Source organism: Natator depressus, chromosome 11 (assembly GCF_965152275.1).
Source record: "Natator depressus isolate rNatDep1 chromosome 11, rNatDep2.hap1, whole genome shotgun sequence".
In the NCBI taxonomy this organism is placed as follows: Eukaryota; Metazoa; Chordata; order Testudines; family Cheloniidae; genus Natator; species Natator depressus.
Genome location: NC_134244.1, coordinates 9,629,458 through 9,657,041, shown reverse-complemented (window position 1 = coordinate 9,657,041; position 27,584 = coordinate 9,629,458). Strand labels below are relative to the sequence as shown.

The following is a 27,584-nucleotide window of genomic DNA, read 5'->3' as shown; positions in this document are numbered from 1 at the left end:
CCTGTTTGTGTGTGGAAAAAGCTCCAAAGAGAAAATCCAGCAGATCATTCAAAGGCTGTGCATGAATTTTTAAAACTGAAATGGGAGCCTTGATCACTAGCCAGATACATTTTTTCCCCCCGACTGAGGTTTTGAGATGAGCAGACAATGGGGTAACTTGATGTGAGTAAAACCCATTAATGTTCATGGCTAGGCTGCCGGTGGTGATTAATGTGTTCTAATGGTCTCTGACTCTGTGATTCAAAGAATACTTAGCAGCCGGAACACACACTAGTCAGTAGCTTCTGCACCAAACTGCGCTGCAGTGCAGGTTACTACATGGTTAGAGCAGGGCATTGCAAACCCAAGCGCACAGAGCACAAGCTGGGGCTGGGGAGTTGAGGCAGGATTATTCTGGGGGTAAGGCACTAGATGGGGTGCTGGAGATCAAGGTACAATTCCCATCTCTGCCACAGGCTCACTGTGTGACTTTGGGCAAGTCACTTATTCACTCTCTGCATCAGTTTCCCATCTGTAAAATGGGGATAATTTTGCCTTACCTCACAGGGGTGTTGGTAGATAAATCCACTAATGCTTTTGAGGTGTGTGGATACTGTGGATGTGGGGGCCATCTGAAGAGAGCGGGAGATAAAGGGATTGTAAAAGTAATTTTGCTCCCTTGGTCTTGCTGTTACTGATTCTCCTGCCTCAGGGCTGCTGTCACAGCCGAGTGGGGCTAAAAATGCAGCCGAGGATCAGCATAGTGCAGGGTTGCCTTGGCCACATCCCACTCTTCCAAGCCTGCTGCTGAGGGTGAGGTGGGTGGGGCCAAGGCACCCTGGTACTGTGGAGTTAAAAGACAAAAATTGGGTCTGTGCCATTTAAGGGTACCCTTAGGCCATATCTAAACACCAAAACTGCACCACTTTAACTTAAATCAGGTTTCAGACCAGTTCATTTAAACTGGTGCAAAATCCCGTGTCAGTGTTCTTATTTCAGTTTGAGTGGCTTATTGGCTTAGTTTAAACAAGACAGGTTTATAACCAAGTTGAAATTGATTTGAAGTGTACACGCCACTTTTGCACTAGTTTTACGAAATCAATTTAAAATCACACCTTCGTTTTACGTGCTGCAGCTTTGTGCATAGACCACGGCTTGTTCTGGCTCTAGGGACATGTTTTGTCAATGATGCAGCATAATTTGGTCACCAGAGAATCTGTAGGGAACCTGGGATAGTTCATTCCGAACACACAAGCCTGCTTTCTGTAATTTAGCATGTGATATGTACGGTCTGTGACAGTAAGATATGTACGGTGACGTGAAAGCTTTCATGAATCATTAAAAGTTCATTAGAACCTGTCAGCTGCTGCTAGATAATGAACTGTCACAAGTATGAGGCATTTTACTGTGTCGCAGAGATGTTCAGTGTGATTGAAATTGACCGCAGAGTTCTCGCTGTGCCTGGACCCCTCTCAGTGACAGGAAAGCTGCTTAGATTTCGGTGTTAATGATGATTCCATGATATGTTAAGGGCCTGATCCCAAGAGATATCAGCTGCTATTTACTTCAAGTGTGGGTGCTGGACACCTCTCAGGATCAAGTCCTAAATAAAAAAAAGTGCTTTTTTTAAAAGTCCCATTTCTGTTCCCATTGAACTCAAATGCAGATCTTGCATAGAGTTCAGTTGGAGCAGGATTAGGCCCTGAAGGGGGAGCCTGATCTGAGCAGCAGAGAGGAAGCCAGGAATCTTTAGATTGTGAAACTCCCTTTTGAGGTGTATGTAAGTGCCTGAGAGACTTTAGTTACTGGGATACGGATGCAGAATTCTGTTTCAGGCAAGCTGATAGAATGCCTGAAGGGGCAAGTTGCCAGATGGGGAACAATCCTGCCAGTAGATCTGGTGGTGTGTAGGTACTACATTTGTGCCTCCATCTCACTGGAAATCATTGGATAAAGAGACAGAGGGACCCCTGACTAAGTCACTACACTTATTGGGCTAACCCGTTAGATATTTCCATGCACTCCCTTTGTTCTCCCAGGGCCCGAGGAAAAGGATGTGTGTTCTGACAATCCATGGCAGGGCCATTGACAACTGAGAGGCGGGGGATGTGTGGGATGAAGCCTTAAGAACGGTGTCGTGGGCAGAGAGTCTCCTAATCTCCAGAAAGGCACAGCATGTGGCAGGGAAAAGAGCATGCTGGCAGATGGGCTGAGCAGAGCCACTATCCTGCCAGGAGTAAAGCCTTTAAAACAGGAAGTCTTGTCATGGCAGAGAAACAGGGTCATCCTGTTATCCACCAAAGGAAATGACCCCAGACCGCACCTTACTGATGGACGGGAATCCAGGTACAGTCCTTCTGCCTCCCAGTGGGGAAATTCCTCTTCTTAATGCAGAAGGACCTAATGAGAAAAAAAGAAAATCAATAAAGCTTAGGTCTGGGGGTGAAGAATGGTCTTATGGTTAAGGCATGGGATTGAGAGACTGGTTCTATTCCTCGTCCTGAATAGGCTTCCCATACAGCCGTGCCTCAGTTTCCCCACATGGGCATTGTGTAAAATGTTCTGTAGTACATTCCAGAAGATCTCAAAAGTACAAAATATTGTTATTCATCAGCTGCTTTTTGGTTGTGATTCACTGATTATGCCCAGTTATCACCTTTTCCATCTCCCTTCGGTAGCGCACCACCTTCATCTCCATGATGCTCCTGGCTAAGATCTAGTTATGTCTCTTGTGACTTGTAAACCAAACTTTGTACTTTTGGATAATCTAAGCACTATATCCAGATGTACAGACACTCTTTCTTTAACCTGTTTAGTACATCATTTTAACGTTAACTTTAATAAAAATTTTAAAATCTGAACCTTCCTGCACTGGAGAGAGTCCCTCCTGCATGTGCAGTGGGGTTGGATGAACAGGTCTAGTCAGTGCTACAGTGACCAAGGCCAGGCACCGTGGCCTTCAACAAACGGCTCACCTTTTTGCCTCAGATTCCCCCTCCTACAAAAAGGCAAAGAGTACTTTTCCATGTACCTCTCTCGGGCATTGAATGTCTGTGCAATGTATCCTGTGCCAAGTGGTGTGATGGTAACTATCTCTTAGCAATCTATGGGCAAATACTTTAGAATGAATGTAAGCTCCTTGGAGCAGGGACTGCACTGCCTGCTTCTATGTTTGTGCATTGCCCAGCGTGTTGCGGGAAACAAGTAATAACCACTAATTAACAGTAATTAAGGGGAGAAAAAGTTGATACACCTATTTCCTGACTTCTAGCCCCATTTATCTGGCACATAAAAGGAACTTTATGGAAAAATACCATGTCATTGTATCTTTTTTTTTTTTTTAAGACTATAAACACAATATCCATGCTCATGAGTTATTAATGAGTCATTTCATCCAAGAGGCCACAAAGGCATCTGTTAGGCCAGCACATAATCAGGCAGTTCTTTAAAGAGCATATGATGTACCCAGTAGACTGAAATAGCTCAAAGGGTAAAATTCTGTGTTCAGGGAATTGTTTGTTTTTCTTAATGCAATTTAAGCAATTTTAAAGGTCTGGAGGAAATCATCGAAAGTTAGGAATGCATGATCACTGCTGACGCCTAATGATACACAAAGCACAAAGCCTGAACTTTTACTTTCAGCTGATGAAAGTCAGGAAAGGCAAACCTTGAACTCTATTAAAACAAAAGAGGCAATCTTCAAAGAACCTGTTAAAAGAATCAACAGTTTCCAAATAAATAATACAGACATACCACTACTGTATTGCTTTGTATTCATTTGATATTTTCAGAGGTATAGTTCCACCTTCTCTGGCTTGAATGTTTGAAAGAAGGGGAAAAATTATGTACATGCAAATTCTTGTAATACTTTCAGTTAATTAAGGTGTGTGTGGGGAAGAATGTGTTAAAATGAAAAAGTTTGTGCACTAAATAGTCCTATATGGATTTTTTCCTGCATGTATAGTTTTAAGATGAACTTCAGTTATAACTAACTGCATGCTGGCATTGTCCCAACACTGCAGACAACAGAGATGTTTTGGGCTACTTCAGGTACCTCTTCCCAAGCCATAGACAACATTATTAGACTTTGCCTTGACAGCTTTTCAATAGTAATAATATTCTGCAGTTCTACAGCTGAGGATCTGAAAGCACCCTAGAACCATTAGTGTTTGGCCTCGCCGCATCCCTGGAAGGTAGAACAGTGTTGTTAGCCCCATTTTATGGAAGGGAAAAAATGAAGGTCCAAAGGGGACTTGCCCAAGGTCACAGTCTGTTTCTGTGGCTGACCGTTACTTGTTTTCTTTTGGCTGTTTGTGAGGTGGGTTATCTGGTTTCCTTGCAACTGTTCATTACGGATTAAAGGCAATGATTTAATCTGATTTACTGTATATCCTGGAGAGTGGCATCAGGGATTTATGTCCTGCCTTTTCAGTGTTCCCAGGAGCCTGTTCCACCTCTTAACTACTCTGATCCTAAATGTTGTCTCCTCCCTGTCTCATAGTCTCTGATGTTTGCTAACATTGAAACTCAATCTCTCCTATTCCTGTGAAATAGTCTGCATACCATGGACTGTAAAAGACTTACAAGCAAAAAAACAACAACCCTCAAACCTCCCTCTTGAATAACATTATCATTGATTGTCACAGACAGAGAGAGAAACTTGTAATTAGAGCTCTTGCTCTATGTATAACTTTGAACTTTTTACTTTCATCAGGTGCTGTCATATCCTCAAATGTTAAAAAAACTCCATTTCTTTCTTGAAATGAAGGTATGTGGAATGTCATAGTTATCCCTGATACATCTAGCAGGGCTTGAAATTGGCAAATATAAGCCCTGAACTTGCAGTCTGATCTATGTGGTACATTCCTGATTCCCATGTGGAGTTCTATTGAAGTCAATAGGGATTGGCCCAGGCCTACCTGCATGGATCAGATTGTGGGACTGGGGCTTGAAGGAATACAAAGAGAGGAAGAGTCTGTTTGACACCATTGTATCTAGACCAGGATTTCAAAACAATTGGGAGTCTTGCTGTTTCTCAGTCCATAAGCCAGTTCTTCTTTGGGGATGGCACTGTAAAACTCTTAAAATCCCGTCATGGGCCTGTGGGACCATTTCTGATTTCCAATGATAGGTTGAACACAAAACCGTGTTAAGAAAAAAGAATATGCGGAAAACTTCTGTGTGTGAAGGATGGTCCTTTTTAGCAGGGATCCCCACGAGAACCATCCACGAATCCAGTGGAGAGTTTTGTTTCTGTTCCCACCATTTATTGTACGTTTCCCCAGTATTTGTGCTATAAGACACGGTTCCAATGTATCTGTGATACAGCAGAAGTTTGTTATAGCTCCAACTTTTGTTCATATCTGATATGCTTCTATATTTAGAATCCAATAAAAACCATGAATCAAGAACTAATGTCTTTTAAATACTATGTTTATTGCTCTTGTTTGTGTTAGTTCATGAGAATTCTCCTGTTCTTCTAAAGTTGTGGGGGGGTCCCCAAATAGGTTTCCCGTCTATTTGTTCGGTATTGGCGAGACGCTAGAGTGCTGATTGGAGCTATTTGGTTGGTCATTTAAACATTTGTTTAGAAATGGATAAAAGGACCAAGATTTCTGCAGTTTATCCCTATAATTTTCCAGTTTTTCCTCTTTTGATGCAGCCACCCAAACAATATGTGTTCTATTGCTCCAGGAAAATGCTGTCCACCCTTCCAGTGCTAGATAGGGAACTCTATTTGCTTCTCTTTGGGCATTTATTTCCTGTGATGCTTTTTCATGTGAATGTGGTGCACTTGGAAGTGGCCTGTTTGACAGCTCTGCAGACTGGCGTTCTTTATTTAAACACAGAGATGCAGCGTGGGGGTGGGGCAGAGTTAGCATTTCCCTCCCTAATCCACCAAACTGCCTCAAGCCAGACCTGGAGGAACTAGGGCGAGAGAGTTGGTCAGTCTTCGGCCTGCTGGTTAATACGGGTGCCAATTGTGATGGTAGTTTCAGTGATGTGGACAGTTGTTGCCAATGAAGTTAGACTGAGACCATCAAAACTTCTCGCACAGACCACCAATCATTCATCCCAGAGAAATGACTCATCTGCTACTGACCTGGAATAATATGAACCAGGGTGTATTAAATCAGATGGAATAAATGAGCCCAAAGAGTTAAAGGTGTTGTAACGGGGTGTGCTCACAACCGTGGCGCCTCCTGCTTGTTGCTCCGGAAATTAGCTCAGTCCATCAGCAGGGCAACCTCCTCTTGTGGTGGCTCACTCACAGTCACTGCTTCTCCATCATCTCTGCTGTCTGTGGGGACCCGCGTGGCTCCCGGACCGTGGTATCCTCTTCAGGGCACAGCTCACTGGCTGTGCCCCAACTCTGTTGTCTCTCCCCTTCTGGGGGAACCGGCAGTTCTTCACCCAGCTTCTCGCCACAGTAGCCAACTGCAGCCCCTAGTCCAGCTCCTCGCTCAGGGGCAAACTGTAGTCCTTTGGCTGGCCACTTCCCTTGGCAGCCAGTGGGGCAAAGGTGGGGGGGGGGAGGGGTGGAAGACAGGCCCTCCAGCTACTCTGGGCCCCAACCCAGGGACCCTATAGCTGGCAGCTGCTCACTGCCTCTCCTTCCCCTCTGCCATGACTTACTTGCCCTGGGCCACTTCCCCACAGCCCCAGCACCGACTCAGCCCCTGTATCAAGGCCACAGTCTGGGAGCCAGCCAGGCTGGAGCTCCGCTTGCTCCCCATACCCTGCTCAGCACTGCTCTGTCCCAGGTACTTCTCTCTACAGGCAGCCAGTCCTTCTCCCTCAAGTTCCAGGGAGAGACTGACTCCTCTCTGCCCTGCAGCCCTTCTTATAGGACCCAGCCTGGCCCTGATTGGCTGCTTTTAAGCCTTCCTCTGGTTGGCTGGGTTTTGTGCAGCTGCTCAAAGAGCTGCTATTGACCCTGTGCCAGCCAGTGAGGGGCAGCTGCCCCATCACAGGTGTTAACATGAGCCTATCACTGTGCACCATTTAACAGTCTTAAACAAGGTTTCAGGGTTTGGTATAGAGGGAACTTAGCCTGCAAACACACCATTAAACAGTCTTTTAACCTTTTATTAAGGATACAGAAACAGAAGGAAAAACAGTTAAAGCATTTGACATGTAAGATATTCAGTAAGGCTTTCATTTTAACAACATCCCTTTTCTCCCTCTCCCTTTAGCTGGAGAGAGTCTTTAGAAGGGAGAAAACCCTGTGTTTAACAGTCTTTTAGATGGTATTAAAAATACTGTCCATTTTGGGGAAAAGAGAAGTTAGTTGCAAAGGGCTGGAGCTGCTGTTATTGCTGTTTGTGATAGTCAGACAAATGCACATGACTGGAGAGAAAAGAACAGCAAAAATAGAAAATGCAGCTTCCATATGTGGTGTTGACTTTCACTCGCAGCCTCACTGTGGGAAAAACACAGGGATGGCTCACTGTTTTATCAGCCATGCCATGACCTGGCAAATTTGTACCAGCATTGGGTTGTTGTAGGCCATTGCTTTTATTTGCTTTTTTGGTTACAGGCTCACAGCGCTGTTGCAAAATACCCAGTCGTGGCCAACTAAGTCAGACTCTTATTAAACAGAAGGCAAAAGAACAGAGAGAGCAAAGAGATGACATAAAGTATGAAAAAAAGAGAATACACAAAGGGGTGGTGGTGACAAAGACTCCCATCACAGGTGGCATTCGGGATTTAGCTGGTTGAGATGGTGATGTCTATGAGTCCCCTGGTCAGGTCAGGACATCTCTCGGATTTAGGATGAAGAAGATCTGACTTTGTTATGGTAGATCCCAGGGCAGCCATGATGGTAAAGCTCGCTGCAGTGGTTGTTGGCAGACAGCTGCTGCTTCTTTCAGCCAGCCAGCATTCTCATCCATCCCTCCACTTAGCTAAGTTTCCTCCAAAAGTCTTTATTTAAGAACCCCAAAAGGGAGCGATGGGTGGAGTAGTCTGCCCTCTCAGTATTTTGTCCACCAATCACGCCTAATTTCCGACACATCAGTTTTGGTTAATTCATTTCCAGTCCCACACTTCTCCTGTTTGAGACCTGATCTTAACACAGTCCTTGAGTTATATCATGAGGCCTTTTTGTTCGAATGAATTTATTCATTCGGTCTCCCTTTGGCACCTTTTCCCATCAACATTTATCGTTATATGTGATAGGAACATTTAATAAACTTTTGTCTACTGTCTCACAGTTGAGCTCACAGTTACTGTAAATTTGTAGGACCAATAATTACAACAGTGACTTTTAGGCTTTCAAGTGAGTACATGGTTAGATTTTCCAGACAATTCATTATAAAAAGCCACAAACATGCAGCTGAATTACAGATCAAGTGTAGAACATGTATTGTTCCATACCCGTTCTGCAGACATATGCAAACACCCAAAGTGCCAAGATGAGAAATCTTCCCTAGTCCCTATGTAGGTGTGTCTAAATCATCCCAAAGAAATGCTGGGTCTGCAGCTTGTCCAGAAGACTGAGACAGCTTTACTGCAATTGTGTCTTTGAGTGTGTCTCACGCAAATGTAGGTTGGTGGGCTTGCCCTGATCCAGATGCATTAAATTCAAGTATTATTTGCAGCATCTGTTGGGGGGGGGGGAAAAAACTAAAAGGTGCCTGTTTTCAGTCTGCCAATGCTGAGGCTAAAACCAAACGTGTTATCCCTGTTTAGAGGGATCAGCAGCACGATGCATCAGCAGTTGCTCAGTCTCTTGACAGGATGACAGCTGGAAAGGGACAGACAGATACATAGGTCACAGTGGGTTCAGGAAAGGAACATATTTAGGAAAGAGGCAGGAAGAGGCGGTAGCAGCTCGTGGAGCGAGAGAGGTGCTGCAGACCCAGAGAGAGAGGCAGAGAGATGGCGCGCAACCGCAGAAAGGGGCGTCAACCTTGCGAGCTATTCCCCATAGCAGCCAGCAGGAGATACCATTCCTGTGGTGAGTGGAGCACCACCGTCACAAGGAGATTAAAAAAAAGGTAATTGGAAAGATGTGATTTTTAAAGCATGATATTTCTTGAGCTGCAAGGATTACAAACTAATGCTCAACAATATTTACTTGGCACTTTCCATCAGGGACTCTTAAAACTGCTTTGCATTGTTAATTTAATTAATCTTCACAACATTTCTTCGAGGTGGTTAAGTATTACTGTTCTCATTTTACGGATTGGGGAAACTGAGGCAGGAAGTTGGCAACAGAGCTGAGAGTAGAACCTGTAATTCTGTAACTCCTGCCTGACCCCTGTCTTAACTGCAGTTCAAGCCATTCATCCGTCCTGTAGCTTTGTATTGTGTGAGTCCTGGGTTTCTTTGCTTTGCATTAGCAGAAAAAGTATTAATTTCTAGCACCAGCATTTCACAAGATATTCAACCTTAAATACTGTGTTCTAGCAATACATTTGTGACTCAGTGTGGCAAGTGTTGGACCTCAGTCCATTGTACATTTCTGTGCTTTCAGTTTGCCGGTGGAATGATGTATAAATAACATTTGACAAACACTCTTAAGTGGAAAAACTTTTTTTCCCCTAAGGGCTTATATACACTTAAAATGCTACAGTGGCACTGCTGCACCATTGTAGCACGTCAGGGTAGACATTACCTATGCCAGTGGGAGGATTCCCCCGTTGGCATAGGTGATCCACCTCACCGAGGGGTGGTAACTAGGTCAGCGAGAATTCTTCCATTGACCCAGCGCTGTCTACAAGGGGACCTACTTTGGCTCCACCATGCCCCTCAGGTGTGTGGATTTTTCACACCCCATCCAACCTAGTGAATCAGACCTAATTTTCTAGTCCAGACCAGGCCTAGTGTGTTATAGTAAGTCATAATATTGGCAGCGCTGTGCTTGAACAAGGCACACACAGCAAGAAGTCCCTTTAGAAAGACAAGGTGAGTCTCAAGAGCTTAGAATTTGAACTTGGGCAAAGACAACACCTGGAGACATCAGTACAAATGAAAAGACCCAGAGCCTTAGATGAAGAGGATAAATGTTAAGAGCTCTTTACATCGTAAGTGCTTCAGGGCAGGGATGATGTCTTGCTGTGGTTGTATGGCACCTGGCCCAATCCCTTCTGGGGTCTTTTAGGCTCTGCTGTCATAGAAAAATTGACTAATAATCTTTGTGGAAGAGGATTTTCCTTGTAAAGAAATGATTTGGAGGAGGAGAGGGGATGCTTGATGTACACACAAGGGATGCCCTACAGGAAGGTGTGAAGTGGGCTATGGGAGGAGAAGATGGAGGGGAAAGTTGATTTTAGTGGATGGTTTAAAGCAATTTTCAGATGGCTGGTACAAAGTGTTATGTCAGCTGTTTATTGGAAATTGCAGTACGCGACTTCCACCAAAAAGGGCTCCGAGTTGCCCGCAATGGTGAAAAGTTAGCTAGGTCAACAGATCTGGGTGCAATGCTGTAGCCTCCTCATTATGGGTAAAACGCTGCTCGTTCTTACAATGCAGACAGGCCTGGAGCATGTTTTAGCCGTGCTGCTGTTTTGGACTTTAACGTGTCTGCAGCACGGTTCCAGGGATATGTTTAAAACACAGCTTGGTGCTGTCGCTGCTGCAAGGCTGATCTGTGGAGAAGGATTTCATGACATGCTGCAATAGCACTTCCATTTTTGCTAGTGCTGGTGCAGCTCCACTCTTGCTGGACAATGGGCACGCCCATTTTCTAGTGTAGATTCAGACGGTGTTAAGAATCCATTCTGGAACTGTGAATTTACCCAGTCTAGGGTGTGGATTTCTTAATGCTACTTGGCCCCACTCGTCTGGCTACAAACAAGACTGTATCTTGGCTGTGGAGTCAGTACAGGGGAGACTGAAGGCTGGATTTGTACAGGATTACAGAATGGTTACATTATTTAGTGCTCTTCATCCTAAATGATCCCAAAGAGCTTTACGGGCTATCTATAAATATTGCTTGTCCATCAGTGAACTGCAGTAGCACTCCAATGCCAGCAGCACTTCATAACAATTTTTTAGTAGGGGAAGTGAAGAATATCTTCTCTAAACAGGAACTGCAAGGGGGAATTTTAGGTAGGCAGAATTTAATTACTCAGGTTGGAGTTTGTTCAGGATGTTGGAGCTATCGCTTATTTTAAAAGTGAATGAATGCCATAGGATCTGTCAATGACTATAGAGAATGGCCATTCTGGATCAGACCAGTAGTTTATCTAGTCCAGTGTGCTGTCTTCTGATAGCAGCCAATGGCAGATGCTTTAGAAGGAATGAATGGAACAGGGCAATTATCTAGTGATCCATCCCCTGTTGTCCAATCCCAGCATCTGGCAGAGGTTGAGGGACACCCACAGCGTGGGGTTGTATCCCTGACGATCTTGGCTAATAGCCACTGACGGACCTATCCTCCATGAACTTATCTAATTTTTTTTTTTAACCCAGTTGTACTTTTGGCCTTCACAACACCCCCTGGCAATGAGTTCCACAGGTTGTGTGTTGTGTGAACGTTTGTTTAAAACCTGCTGCCTCTTAATTTCATTGGATGATGCCCAAGTCTTTGTGTTATGTGAAGGGGCAAATAATGCTTCCCTACTTACTTTCTTCACACTATTCATGATGTTATAGACCTTTCTCATATTCCCCTCTTCGTCATCTTTTGTCCAAGTTGAAAAGTCCCAGTCTTTTTAATCTTTCCTCGTATGGAAGCGGTTCCATATACCCTTAAGCATTTTTGTTGCCCTTCTCTGTACCTTTTCCAATTCTAATATATCTTGTGTGAGATGGGGCGACCAGAACTGTATGCAGTATTCGAAGTGTGGGCGTACCATGGATTTATATAGTGGCATTATGATATTTTCTTTCTTATTGATCCCTTCCCTAATGGCTTCCAACATTATGTTTGCTTTTTTGACTGCCGCTGCACATTGCGCAGATGTTTTCAGAGAACTATCCACAATGACTCCAAGATCTCTTTCTTGAGTGGTAACAGCTCATTTAGTCTCCATCGTTTTGTATGTTTAGTTGGGATTATATTTTCCAACGTGTATTACTTTGCATTTATCAACATTGAATTTCGCCTGCTGTTTTGTTGTCCAGTCACGCAGTTTTGTGAGATCCCTTTGTAACTCTTTGCAGTCTGCTTTGGACTTAACTAGCTTGAGTCATTTTGTGTCATTTGCAAACTTTGCCACTTCATTGTTTACCCCTTTTTCCAGATCATTTATGAAATGTTGAAAAACACAGGTCCCAGTACACATCCGTGGGGGACCCAGCCATTTACTTCTATCCACTCTCTCACTATCTCATTTGAAAAATTCCTCCTCTGGCAGCACATTGGCCCCTGACAGCATGCTGGGGTGCACATTGAATAATGCCTTAGTGCCTGATCCACAGCCCATTGAAGTAAATGGTAAGACTTCTATATTGACTTCAGTGGGCTTTAGATCAGGCCCTTCAAAGGGGGGATTCTAGCTATGGAATCACTAGAGCCATGTGTGCAGCCGTTTCATTTTCTGTGGCACTTTTTTGTTCTCAACAGCTCTACTCCTCCTGTGTATTCAGACGCCTATCTACTGACTTAGTAACCAAAATAAGTTTACTTTTTGCTGTGTTTTGCTCCTGTTATCCCTGAGAGAGAGTGAGCTCGATTCTATTGCTTCTCCCCATCGGCAACAGGATTATTTAACAAGATGGGAGGACCCCATTGTGCTGTGTGCTTCACAGACATAATGAAGATGACTAGGTAAGGAGCAAAGCAGAGCTCCTTCAGTTCCATGTTGCAGGAGAGATGGAGGGGAAGTTGAAGAGATCGTGGCATTCCTAAATTCCACAATCCCCCTCTCCAAAACCAAAAACAAAACCCCTCCAAAACAAAACCTAAGATTGGTGTTAATCTTGCTGGTGCTCATGTGCATTTATATCTAGAAAACCCACAAAAGCTGGACATTTGCAAGTATGGAAGTGAGCAGGTAAGGCAAGGTATATGAATATTCAAACACAGCTCACACAGTCCTTCTCTTACACATGTAAAGCCCCTTGGGATCCTTGGTGGAAAAGCAAGTTATTATCCACTAGGCCACAATCTGTGCTTGGTATTTAATGCTCAATTAACCCTTGAAAGCATTTTTGTACTTAGGGCCTGATTTTCAAAGTTGCTTTGCCCTCCCCACTCCCATTGATCTTGACAAAGAGAAGGGAGTGCTCAGTACTTGTGAAAATCAGACCCTAAGACCTCTCATCTTTCTTGACTGATATGATTATATCTAAGGGGAGATCATAAAAGCTATAATTACTCGCTTTTCTCATAAATCCCAACACCAAAAGTCCCTTGGGACTAGTGGGAAAGCGTCTGTATTAAACATCTATGACATCATGAATGGTGTGAAGAAAGGGAATAGGGAAATGTTATTTACTCCTTCACATACAACCATATAGTTAATACTGAGTGGCTAATCTAGTAATCTGTTTTATTGGTAAATTTCATTGCCATATGAGGGACCTTGAGCCTTCCCATAAAGAGCAGAACAGGAAAATGTTATCCATTACCTTCTTCTTTCATTGAAAGCATCTCCTTACTCTTCCATAATATATGTTCAGTGGAGAAGCACATGGCAATTGCACTGTGGAAATTTGCAATGCTGGGTTGCTACTTGTCAGTGGGAAAGCATTTTGGAGTTGAAAAAGGCACCGGGGGAGGGCATGATTATGGAAGCATGCACAGCCGTTAATCATCTCCTGCTACTCAGGACTGTGATTCTCAGCATTGTGCAGGACATGGTGGATGGATCTGCACCAATGGTGTTGCTGAACTGTGGTGTGGCAATAGACAGTAAGTGTATCCCTATTTTGGCACCAGCCCACCTTGCCACAGAGTACATCAGCAGAAAGGGCCACTTTTCAGTGTTTATGCAAGCATTGGTGGATGACCATGGATGCTTCACCAATAACGGTGTGGGGTGGTCAAGGAAGGTGCATGACATATGCGTCCTTAAGAACACAGGAGTGTTCAGAAAGCTGCAAGCAAGGATATGCTTTCCCGACTGGTGGATTACTATTGGCAATGTTGAAATGCCAGTAGTGATTCTGGGGGACCCAGCCTACGCTTTGCTCCCCTGGCTCATGGAGCCGGCCTCCTGGACAGCACCACAGAAAGATTCCGCTGTCAGCTCAGCAGGTGCAGAATAACTGTTGAATGTGCTTTTGTAGATTGAAGGGATTAGATCTCAGTGAGAAAAATATCCCAGTGGCCATAGCTGCCTGCTGTGTCCTGCATAATAATTGTGAGGCAAAGGGGGAAAAACTGTCACCAGAGTGGATGGTGGTGGTGGAGCAGCTGTCTGCTGAGTTTGAAGAGCCAGACACAAGGGCCATAACAGGAGCCCAACATGGGCCTATGTGCTTGAGGGAGGGTTTGAAAGAGCACTTTACTGTGGCTGACCGTTAGGTTCTGTGCTGCTGTGTTCTCTGGGCCTGGAGCTTTGGGTGCTCCTACGAATTCGGGTAGTGCTTGCTGTACATTTATAAATGTTCAGTGGGTGTTTTCCTGAAGCTATGAATTACGTGTTCCTTGGTGTGCATTGACAAGGAGTATTTGCATTGACTACTGCAGTGCATTCTGCAATATTTTGGTGAACTAATAAAGAGAATTTGATTCTCTAAAAATAGACCTTGATTGAGCAGGGAGAAAACAGCGCAGAAAAATCAATGTGCCAAAAAACCACAGGCAATGTTATACAAATTTATATAACTTAACAGGGTAAAAACTTAAAATTAGAAAGAAAGTAAACATATATGTCCATTTGAGTGCACCCATTACTCCTGGGGGAGTTCTGCACCACAAAATTAAAAATTGTGTGGCAAAAATTTAAAAATTCTGCACACAATATTTTAAATTCAGCAAAATTCTGCATATTTTATTTGTCAAAATAACACTATATAATCATACCAGTTTCAGTTATTTTGGGAATTTATTTCAAGCTACCTCTCGGTAACTATGTCTGTAACAATACAGACACCAAAAAATTGCTCCAGGAGTAGTGTGTTAAAGAAACCCCCGTTTCTTTGCTCCCTCCGCCTCAGAGCCGAGCAGGTGAGCCAAACACCACACCCCTTAGCCCCCAGAGTCCAGCTGCAGGCGTCCCCCCCTCCCAGCCCAGGTACCTGCACCCCCTAACCCCCAGAGTCCAGCTGCAGGGCCACCCCCAGCACAGACGCCCGCACCCCTTATCCTCCAGAGCCCAGCTGCGCAGTGGTGCAGAATTTCCCCAGGAGTAGACCCATGTAGTCTGTTGCACAGAGAACACAGCTGTGACTGGTGCCCAGAACTTGCCTGGGCCTGTATGCCACTAACCTGCTTACTGCAATGGTGCCACCAAACTTGTCGCAGGGTGGTGTGGTACCCTGGACGAAAAAGTAAGGTGGCCATCCCTAGAAACCTTCGCGAGAGGATTGCAGAGTACCTCCATGGAAATGTATCAGTGGGATAACACGGACATCACTGTGCACATAGACAAAGTGCTCCATTTGCACCCCCCACACCTAACCCAGCAGGGGAATGGAAACTAGATGCCAGCTCTGCCTCTGTTTGTTGTAGCCTCTACCTTTTCTCATAGGAGTAAAACAATAAAAGCTCAATACCTTTGTCTTGTTAACTTGGGGGTGGGCTGAGTGCCATCCTAAATTGAAACATTGTAAGGAAAAATGCATGCGCACACTTACACGAGTTCCCTTCCCCTTTGTCAGGCTTATCTGTGCTTGCCTGGTGGGAAGGGTTCTCACAACAAATTTTTGGGTGGCCTCAGAGTGCGGCCACCAACTCTTGCTGGTGGCTGCTCTGACAATTTTTCCTAAAATACCTCATTAGGTTTGGGAAAAACAAACAAATATGCACATATACATGTCCAAATCATTGCAATTTATTTATATAGGGTTTTTTTGCAGACTCAATGATTAAAATTAATGTACAGTTGTCTCTATTCTTTACTAGACCTAAACAGAATAGAAATGCAAATAAGGTGCTTTGCATATTTTGCTTTGTTGGTTGCTTTTTTAAAGACGTGCTAGCTAGTAAGTCTGCTACTGTGCAAAATGACATTTGTATATTTGTTAATATCACTTTTCACAGCAGATTTGCTAGCTGAGAGGCTGTTTAACATCACTTTTCACAGCAAACTTACTCAGCCCTGGCAAGCTGGGGGACAAATTAAGCCCTGGATGGGGAGTTGGGTAGGGGCGATGAGGGTGGGGGGGTGAGCCCAGGGCGGGAGCCTGGGGTCCTGCTGCATGGCTGGGGACTGGAGAAGGCAGCAGGGGTGACATGCGGGGGTGAGCCATGAGCCAGAGCCCAAAGATCTGCGGCTGGGGGATGAGGCCTGCTGCTGCATGGCCAGAGCCTGCCGCCCACCACCCCAAGGCTGAAGCCCGAGCCCCAGGAAGGTGGGGAACTCAAGCTTGGCCACCTGCTTCTACAGTGTTTGTGGCTCCAGCAGGGGACAGGCCCCTTGCGAGGGTCCGCTGCTCCCCACCCCCCTGCAAGGTAGTAGGTCACCCAGGGTTCTGTGTCATTTGGAGAGGTGGTTTTACTGCCTCGCTGTAATGGGGCACTTGCATCATCCAGTGTCAAATTGAAGTGTATGCACATGCACAAATAGGTTGACACAACGTGAATGACATCAGCCTAACTTTGTAGTGTAGACCAGGCCTCCGTCTGTCTCTGTACTTGGCCATTCAGGTGGCAGCAACAGAGTACACAGTACTGTCAGTGGTATTCATTTAAGGATGACCTAAGTGGATTTTGACATCGAGGCAGTGAGCGGTGCTAGTGGATGGTACTGATTTTGTTTTGGTTTGTGTAGAGATTCTAAGGATTGCATTTTGGCATGCACACGCCACACCTGATATGGAGCTGCAGTCTCAGGAGAATAGTTCTCAGTGAACAGTGTCACAGCCCCAAGATAAGGACAGCTGTTCTCCAGAGCAAGTGAGAAAGATGCCCCATTGCATCAGGGAATCTACCGGCTGCTGTTTTAAAAAAAAAAAAAAACAACTAAAAGGCTAAAAATAAAATTAAACTATGATCTGTGGTTGAGAGAGGTTTATAGTATGGTGCAGGGCAGGAAGCCACTTTTGTGGGGTTGTAACTCATGCTTCCTTCACTGGCAGACACGAAGCGTCTTAAGGGGGTATAGGGCAAGGGGAGGGCATATTAACCTGATCCTTTTTTCTGCTCAACCTTAAGGAGCAGGAGGCTTACCAGTCTGGGAAGAAACTGACAACTTTACCAGCCCCACTTGGCTTCTGTCTGCAGATAGAAATGGGACTATCCTGCTGGAGTTCCTTGGATGTGAACTAGCAGCTCAAAGCTCATGCTGTTGCATGAGTGACCCTTGAGCCAAGTAATCTACCATCTGTGCTGTCTTCCTCATACAGTCATGAGGACTATGAAGTTGTTGCATACACATTAGAGTGTAGAGGAAGGGTGATGATTGGCTGAGTTACCTCTGATAGCACAGTGGTCTAGGGTGGTTGGCATAGCATAGGATTTGCCTGTGTGGTATACAGCTACAGTTAGGCATGTAAGTTGTAAGGTCAAAGTGGCTAAGAACTTAAAAATTGGATGGTAATAAACCGTGAAACCCAGTGACAATTGAACCTGAATCTATTCTGAACAAAGAGAGCTCTCAGCTGTGCTTGTAGCTGTATCCATCGCTTCACACTGACGCCTAAGACACTCTAGGCTTGAGAGGGACAATCCTGGAATCTTATTATATAGACTCTGCCCTGTTGTCTTATCTCGTTATAAAAGTCCTTCTGCCTGATAATGCAGGCAGGGAAGACCATGGAAGAGGAGTATGTCAATTACAATTGATCAGCCTCCATAAATCACTAGATGAGTCACGGTGGAAGGAAGCATTGGTTTTGTGGTTAAAATGGGACTGTGTGTTCAGGGACCTCAGTTGTTCATACTCTCTGTGATTGTGGGCAAGTCAGTTAGCTTCTCTGTGCCTCAGTTTACCCTTTAGTGTATTGGGGATCATGCTTGGGTGCCTCAGACATGTTGTGAAGCTTAATTCATGTTTGTAAAATGTTTTGAGAGCTTTAGATACAAGATGCCACAGCAGGGCTAAGAAATGTATTATTATTAGAGCATCAAATCACTTAAATGATTAATCCATTATGTATATAATCAACATGCATCTTTGAATGCTCAGCTTTCTCTAGCGTTTTCCATCTTTCAGCAATTTCTTGCAACACCTCTGGAGGTAGGTGAGCATTATCTCCCTCATACTGATGCAGAAATGGAGTCAGAATTTTAAGAGATTTTTTTTTCCCCTCAAGGCTGCAGGGGGAGTTGGTGTGAGGGCCAGGATTAGAACCCGGGTATTCCTGGATTCTAGTCCAGTGATCAGATCACAAATCTGGGCTGTGTCTGTGGAAGGAATATGGACAGCTGAGGTTGAAAGTTAGGTTCATATTCATTTTAGTGAAGCCAGGGGGTCGTACCATTCTGCAGTGGCATGGGGGGACAGTGTTCCCGGGGCAATTCTAAGATGTGGGCCTGCAGCCCCACTGCTGCAGTGTTTTCATGAGGTAAGGAGTCGAGTTACCAGCTCTGACAGTCTTCTAGTAAATTGTTTTAAAGATTTGTGAATACCTTACTGTCTGAGTTTCAGCCCCCCGAAATGGCTCTGTCAGATCAGCCCATCGGTCTCAGTCGCTTGTTACAGAGTCTGTTTCTGCACAGGGATGGCAAACATGACTCCCACACTAACCTGGAGTGACAGTGTCTGCAGGCATGGACTGGATAACTGGGTGTAATGCCCCCCCCCCCCCCCCCCCGACTGTGACAAGGTGATCTAGGCAGGAACGGGTTATTCATGAAACAAACCGTGCGGTGATATGCAGCCCCCAAAATGCAGGACAAATATCTGATAGCCTGTCCCTGAGTCCTGACTGGCGGCGCAGCGGGGCGCAGGCAGGCAGGCTGCCTGCATGGCGTGGCCGGTGGCCCCACGCCGCTCCCGGACATGGGCAGGGCAGAGTGTGGTGGGGGCAGAGTGGGTGGGAGACTCTCTTTCTGGTCCTTATATGCTTTTATTCCTACTTTACGGGTAGGAAACTGAGGCCCAGAGAGACTAAATGACTTGGCTAAGGTCACAGAGGAAGTCTGTGGCAGAGCAGGAACCTGAACCCAGGGATTGATGCCCAAGTCCTAGGCTAGTGCCCTAAGCACTGGACCATCCTCCCTGGCTCTCAGAGGAAATTGGTTTATGCCCCAAAGCATGTATCTTAATTTCCCAGATCATCATCTTTGGTTTTTGTACAAATGTCCATGCTCATAAAACTGTCCAGCCCTCTTAAAAGTCTAGTCCCTGTATTTTTGCAGGACCTTCAATCTCAGTGAAGTCCATAGGTTCACTCTCAGCTGCAATTCCTTGTGCTTTTCTCAGCTTCCTGCCCTTTAATTCCATCGAGTCTCTTGCTCATGTATTATGACAGCAGACTGCTCAGTTTTCACTGTGCTCATATAATACATTATGTCTGCGCCAGATCTCCTTGTGTGCGTTATGGCAATTCCCAGAATATATTCCTGCAGGGGACTGACTCTAGCTACCCTTTTTATCTGTTTTAAACTGCCAACATTAAACAAATTCTCCACATTGTCTTTCTGGGATTTGCCTCAGCTCCCAGTGAATAACGTAAAGCTCTGGAATAAGTCTCGCTTCCATTGGATCGATAAATGAAAGGGGGAATTTTCCACATCAGCTTTTGAATTTTTTTGAAAAAATTGTGTGATTCATCTAAATGTGGTGATTTAGTCATCTCATCACAGGGTCACGCCACCTGTTCCTGGGGCTCCTACCAGACAAAAGAATTGGCCTCAGTGCTTTGTCCCTTTGCACCATCGCACTGTGACAGGTGGGGAAAAGTGGAGACTCTCCTACAGGTGGGATGTGGAGTGGTCCCATGAACTTTGGAGCAGGGGGACAGTCCCTAACTTGTAGGCTCCACTTCCCATTTGTATCAAAGCTGTGATTGGCTTGAGAATGGCAAAGAAAACAGTGAGCTCGGGGTGGGTGGGTGTGGTGAGGGAGGGGAAGATGGGGGAAATGAGCTGGTTGTTGGTCTCTCCTCTCTGCCCTTACCCCCAGAGCAGCTGTTGGGAATTGGGCCTGTGCTGCTCCTGGGCCACCAGGAAAGCCCTTGCCGCAGGAAGTGAAACTGAGTGGTGGAATCACATCAACATCACTTCCTGTTAGTGCTATTGGCACTCTATAGTCTGTTGATCTGCCTTAATGGGGAGGACCAGAGGTGTGATTCTCGTGCAGAAGTGAGAGGAATAAATGTGAGGGATGGGAAAGATGGAGAAGCAGGAAAAAAAAATATGGTGAGAACAGGAAGGGAAGCCGAAAGTAGCAGGGATACTTTGGGACCAAATCTGGACAGACCTTTGCAAATCACTCTGCCCCGCTTCTTCCCCTCTGACTGAAGGAGCAGCAGGGATGGATCTGCAGGGAGCAACAGTCAACCCCAATTAACTGGAGTAAGGGATGCTGCAATGCCTGTTGGCCTTTGAGGGGGTTGCTGGAGAAGGTAAAAGGGGCCCAGTGTGGCGGGAGGAGAATTTGGGATTTTTATAGATGTTGCTGGAAGAGGAAAGGCAGCTCGGACAAAACAAAGTGGTGGAACCTGGGAAATGGAGTATGTGAGGGAGAAGGGTTAAAACACTGTTCAGTCCTGTCCACTGGGCACTGCCAATCTGAACTGTTTCATGTGGCATGCTGAGATCCTGCAGTACCAATGCTTCCCATAGCGTAGGCAGGATCCTAGACTTGTATGGTCTCCTAGGTCGGGATCACATACTGGTTTGGAAGCCCCCAGTCTTATGTGACTTTTCAGAGTGGTAGGCAGATATTCGTTCCTAGGGCTTGTCTACACAAACATTTACTTTGTGGCGAGCTGGGGTGTGAGACTGCCCTGCGCTAGCCTGCCACACACTAAGGGTCTGCACGGATCCTGCTGATGCACACTAACAGTTTGTTGGTGCCTTTTAATCGCCTCCTGTTTCAAAGTGCCTTTGTCCGCTGCTCTGTGGACAACAAAGTGTCCTCCCAGCAGTCCATAGTGGAAGTCCTTGCTCTGGGTGGAATGACTCAAATCAGCTTAATTTTAGATATGTGCAGAAAAGCAGCTGAGAAGTTTAAACTTCTGGGATGATTTTTTTTGCACTTATCCAAATCCAGAGCAGATGGCTGGATCCTTGTCAGCTTCTTAGAACAGAAAAATGTCCGCCTTGGCGGAGCGTTCGAAGGGAAAAGCTGCCACAGCTGTAACCCTGTTGCTGCTGGTGAGAATGATCTCTGGTAAGTGACAAATCAATGGATCAGTCGCTAAAATTGATGGTACTATTGTATAGTAACAACTGAAGGCCGTTTCTGTACCATACTTGATGCTTAAGCCAGAATGGAGGATGTCCAGTGCTTATATAGAGAGAGACTGGGCATTTTCTGTCTGCTTTTCCTCACTCAGCCATTGATTTGATCTGTGACTTGGTCCAAGTAGTTTATGGCTTGTCTACATTAGAACATTGTACTGCTCTTTAACCATACGGGTATAGGTAAAGTGATATGATCCCGCCAGTGTGGATGCAGTTATACTGGTATAAAGGTGCTTTATGCTGATGCAGCTATTCCCATATAGGAAAGGGGATCATTATACTAGTATCAGTCACCTTTATACCAGTAAAACTGTGCCCGCACTAGGTCATTTTACTAGTATAACTATAATGGAGAAAAATCCCACCCTTAACAAACAGTTATAGCAATACAAACACTGTGTGTAGACCAGGCCTCAGACTTAAGTTTTCAAGTGTCCTCTAATTTTGGGTGCCTTTAGATTTTGGTTGCCCAACTTACACCATTAGGGGATGCTCATTGTCTCTGGAAACTAGGCCAGAGATGCATCAAATTGGGTACTCAGAAAGGTAGGCCTCTAAGTTAGTGAACATTTGAAGATGTAAAATGAGGATAATACTTCTTTCCTCAAAGGTGTGAAGCTTACAGTTTGTGGACAGATGATAATGTTACCTAGCGCTCATGTAATACTTTTTGTTTGTAGATCTCAAAGCACTTTCCAAAGGAGGTCACTACTTTGCAGTCCTACACCGCAGTATATCAGAGAATACTAATTATTATTTTGTATTTGTTAATATCTACTCACTTAGCCAGTTGAATTCTGGAAGGCACAAAACCTTATCCTTTTCATAATTCTTTGCTCTTGTATAGCACTTTGCACTTGCAGATCTCGAAGCCTCATATGTAAGAAGTTCAGCATCATTATCTTGATTTTACAGATAGGGAAACTGAGGCACGGAGAATTCCCAGAGTTGCACAGCAGGCTGGTGATAGAGGGAGGAACAGAACCCAGGTCTCCTGATTCTGAATCCTCTACACTGTGCTGCTCCTCCCCCCTTTCTTTTTCTCTAAGGAGGACTCTGAGAGCACATTTAGGTGCATCTTCCTGTTAGTCATGCTGGATCTTATTGACCGTTTCTGCTATGCCTGGTAAACGCTTGCAGTTATGCTGGAGTGATGGTAGCCTATGTGTCGTCTCCACTACACATGGCTGCCTCCAGGCTTTTCAGCAACACCCAAATATTAAAGGGCAGCCATTTTGTGAAGTCCTTTGAAGGCATTTTTTGATAGCTTGTAAAAAAGCATGAGGTGTGACTTCCCTTTCAGCATTGGGAAGGGGGAATATTAAATTCTAGTAATTGACAGGAGCCTAGGACGCCAGGAGCAGACAGTGCTTTGAGCGTGAGCAGTTGGAGAGCAAGGCAGAGAGAGTCCGCTGTCAGCAATTAGCTGCTACAGCCGATACTGGCTTTTTTAAAAAAAGCCTCAGCAGATGGCAAGTGCATGAAATTCTGTTTGGCACGAATTGAGTATTGATACGTTTGTGGAATCCCAGCAGCCACCACACAAGCATCTGCCAAGCAAGCAAGATAAATGGATGGGTGTATGTGTCTATGGAGCTCTGCACTAGCTCCTAATTGACTCTATTTGCCCTGAATTCAAGGTCCTTCAGAGCTCTTGATGGGTTGGATATGGATTGCTTCCCTCTCTGGCTTTCTCTAGAGGACCAATACAGCTAACAGGCCTCAGAGTGAAAGCCAGTGGCAAAAATATGTGTTTTTTTGTGGAGGGCTGTGGAACTCCATGCCACTGGAGATCACAATAAGGTTAAGTCTTGCCACTTTCTTTGATCAGGCCTTCTTTCAGTAAAGAAGGCTAGTTCATTGCTGTCCCCAATGTAATTCTTCAGAAGCACTGTGCAGAGAACTGTGCCTTCTCTACATCAAAATTTGATTTGCTAATTCACGTATGTGGTGCCACAGGGAGGAGGGACGCATTAGAAATTCATAGCCAGATAGAAATAGTACAGGCAGGAAGATCATCTCCTTGCCACTCATTTCAGTTGCCAAACCTTCCAGCGGCCCCTTGTCCCATGTGCCAGACTCCCTTCACAACAGTTTCTCACATAGGACACTGTTCAGTGTTCTTTATTCATTCCTGGTTCAGCCAAAGCTTGCAGTGATGTCACCGGTAAACTGGGGTAACCTACACCAATGCAAGTTGCATTGCACTAGAGCAAACTATGTCTACATTAGGGGATTGTACTGGTGCAGCTCCAGCAGTGGCTAAAATCCCATGACAGATGACAATAATATTAATAATACTTAGGTCTTATATAGCACTTTTCATCAGAAGATCCCAAAGGGCTTCATAAAGGAAGAATGGGGAAACTGAGTCATGGAGTGAGGCAGTAATGAGGCCTAAAGAAGGCTGGATGGGGCCTATAGCCAAGATCTTACCCACTGCAATCAGCATCTTTTCAGCCAGGGGTTGCTTTTCAAACCCTTGATAGATCTTGAGCAGGTCCAGTGGGACTTCCTACCCACAGGGTGTAATATGCTGACTTTTCTGCCCCTACAGCCTCTTGCAGCTTTGGGAGTTGGGTGAAAGATCATGTGTGGTAATCAAATCCTGATATCCGGAGTGGCAAACAATAGCACGGGGTCATCGTCACTACGGATTTTTAAATAGCACTGTAATTACAGTGGTGGTTTGGGTCTAGGGCTAATTTTAAATTCTGATTAGAAATACAGATAAGTAAAAGTCTTAGGAGGCTTAGCTGCTCTTCCATTGTCTGATCCTTGGGGGGGGGGGGGGGTTAATTGTTGGTTTTATATTTAGACCGGATGAGTCCCACTCTTGTTCCTCTCACTTTCCCAAGCATGTTGCAAGGCAATTAAAGTTGGATGAGATTGGTGCCTTACTCCCTTCGGAACAGGACCTGCCGTTGGAGCTGGAGTAGTGCTGAGAGTTCTGCAGACAGTGGCGCACAGCACGCACCCTGTTCCTTCTTAGCAAGAGATGCTGTCGTGTAACGTATGTCCCAGATGTGAGTGACTGTGAATGTTATCCAGGGTCTACATATCTTGTGGAATTGCTTAAACAAGAATATTCTGCCACTCAGGCCTGGTCTATACCTAAAATTTAGATTGACCTAGCTTTGTCATTCTGGGATGTGAAAAATTCACATCACTGTGAAATGTTGTTAAATTGACCTAAGCCCTGGTAAAGACACAGCTAGGTTGATGGATGAATCCTTCTATCAACCTAGCTACTGCCTCTCAAGGAAGGTGGATTAACTAGAGTGATTGTGGACCTCCTTCCGTCCCTGTAGCAAGGATCTATGCTGCAGCTGTGCCGTTCAGTATCTGTAAGTAGACAAGCCCTCAGCTGATAAGACAGTTTCAGGATCCTCTGGAGTTGCGTTTTATGTAGGACCTACGCTGTTGTGCTTTGCTGTTGCACTGCCAAAAGGAGCACAGAGTAACTGACGGACCATGTGGATAATGGTAGGGCCTGATCCAACTCCCTTGGAAGTCAATGGTCAAACTCCCAGTTGCTTCAGTGGTATAGAGCCCAGTCCCTGGTGCACAAGTATGGATGTGAAAATGAGCCAATATAGGGGCAAATCCTTTGATGTAGAGGAAAGGACCAAACAAGGCAAAGACCTTTTACTTCCTAGAAAAAACGATGAGGAATCCTTGTGGCACCTTGGAGATTAACAAATGTATTTGGGCATAAGCTTTCTTGGGCTGTAAGCCACCATGCATTTGATGAAGTGGGTTATAGCCCACAAAAGCTTATGCCCAAATACATTTGTTTGTCTCTAAGGTGCCACAAGGACTCCTCATAGTCTGCATCAGCAAAAACAAATACGGCTACCCCTCTGAAACCTTTACTTCCTAGGTCTTCCTGCCAGCATGCAGAGTTAAAAAACACACTTTATAAAGTATTTGACTGTGTCCCTTTAACTGGTGGAAAAATACTTAACCAGTGGGAGATGCTTTACACTGATGAGCTGGGTAGCTGGAAGTTACAGAAGATTATGGACTAAACTAGCAGCGCCTGGGCTTTTTCCATTCCAACTCCCCAGAAATTGTTGTTTTATCTCATTTCACATTCGTGTTTCAGTTTAAACTGGATATGCATCCTTCATGTTACCGAAAGGGCTACTCCAGTTTCTTTTACCTAATCATGGGTGTCTCTACTAGCAAGCATACTCATTAAGAGTGTTTCATCACCAAATCTTTGTATGCTAAGCAATTGCAAAAACAGCATAAGCACCAGTAATTGCCAAAGAAAGTGAAAACACTGTATGAAGGATGGTGATTGAATGATTAAATGTATAGAGGTTTTTATTAGCGTACACCATAGTATAATAGACTTTGCAATAAACTTAAACTTTACTGAGAGCCCAAATGTGCAAATTTATATTTCTTATTGCTCATAGTTCTTTGCATGATAATTTGCATAGACCCCTGTTTGGAATAAAATTAGAAACAGAGTGAAAAACACAGGCGGGAGACATGGAGTCTGGGCAGTTTTTCTGCACAGAAATTTGCAAAACACTGGACTGGGTAGTGTATTTAAAAAACAAGCACCCCACCCACCTCACCTTGCTCTTTCATTCCCAAGTGGGTAGTAACACATGCTGATGTAATGATGACAGGACTTCATTATCATAGCACAGCCCTCTCTTCTCTTTGATCATCCTTGTAGTGTCTGTATCTTATGGGAACCTTTTTGCCCTCTAGGTTGAGGAAGAGTTTCCATATTAAATTGGAATACTTTTCAGATTTATTCTGTAAACTCTGTCACATTTTATAAGCAAATGTATCTGGGCTTTATAAATCGCAACATGCTTAGGCTGCATAGTACTGCGGGTAATTTAAGGTATTGCCCTGGAATAGGAAATCTGCAGGGAGAGACTTGCAAAGAGACATTTTAAGAAAGCTTTATAACAAACATAAGTTTAATTAAACATTCCTAACAATCATAACTCAACCTTGCAGAACTGTTCTTGTTTTTGCAACACTGAATAGGTAAACTGAGCTGTCTGTTTGGGGGAATAGACAGTGTGTATGTTGCTTACAAGGAGGGGAGCAATTATTGCTGATTCCTGTTTTGATGATTTGCTAAAGGCATCTTTTCAAGGCTTGGTTAAAGGAAATAAGTGAAGTAGATACACTTCGGTTTTAAGCTTAAAATGGTGAGTTTAGCAAAGGTCCTTGCGCCATCTAGTGGTTATTCTTCTAATTACTTGTTCTGTGTAGAGAGAAACGGGAAGGTGCTTTCCCGATGCACGTTTGCCCCCTCCTTCTCCGTTTTATTCTTGCAAAGATTATAAAACGGAGGGTGGGGAAGAATAATCCGTAATCCAGAGAGTCTCATCGATACCGGCTAAGGGTGGTGAAAAGAAAACAGAAAGCGAAACACAAAGGATTAACATTAAACAGACCCAATTAATATTAATCTGTTTTTACAACGAATTAGAAGGTTGCATCAGTGAGCAGGTTCCAAAAATTGCACCACATTAAAGCAGAAGCCTCAGCGGGCGCTCATGTGTTGTGTCGGCGTTAGCAGTACTGTTCTCACTATACGTTCATTGAACAGTAACGCAACCCCAAGATAAGGACGGTTAGCGAAAACGCCTAATGGGAATGCGGGGAGGGACTCTGCATGGCTAGTTCGCTTGTGGCGACGGCGTCTTTTGAGCATGCCTTTTTCATTCGTGGCTTCTTTTAGGGACGGAGTCCATCACGGTACAGTGTCTAGGTCTGTCATTTTTATGTCGGTTAATGCCGTTTTAATGCTTTTTCGGCCGACAGCCACGACTGTACCCATAATGCACTGCGCCACCTAGCGTGCTTATTTGCATATGCCGCTGGCGAACCTTCCTTCGAGTTTCAGAGTAAAGTGAATGAACAGTCTCACAGCAAAGTTTGTGGCATTAAATGGGAAAGAAGAAGTGGTCAAATGCATCCTTTTTTGCATTTTTCTTTGGGCTGATTGATATTTATGCACACATTGATGGAATTGAGGATAGTAATAATAAATAATGATCTAAAGTTTAGACAGCTTTACTAAATTTTTATGAAAGATCACCCGCCCTTTACCACAATGATGTTAATATGATGTTAATAAAAACAGACACGTACTTAAAATCAAACCAAACCACCAATCGACTGATATTTTACTTGCCCTAAGTGAGTG

General features: G+C 44.6%; 1 protein-coding gene and 1 non-coding gene across 35 annotated transcripts in view; one reads left to right on the top strand and one right to left on the bottom strand.

The window, feature by feature from the left end:
- CLASP1 (cytoplasmic linker associated protein 1) overlaps nt 1–27,584 on the top strand; it is a 265,289-nt gene that overhangs the window by 40,558 nt on the left and 197,147 nt on the right. The window lies entirely within an intron of this gene.
- LOC141996326 (U4atac minor spliceosomal RNA) lies at nt 26,884–27,010 on the bottom strand. Its single transcript, XR_012641532.1, has one exon. It is a non-coding gene; the product is annotated as a U4atac minor spliceosomal RNA (small nuclear RNA).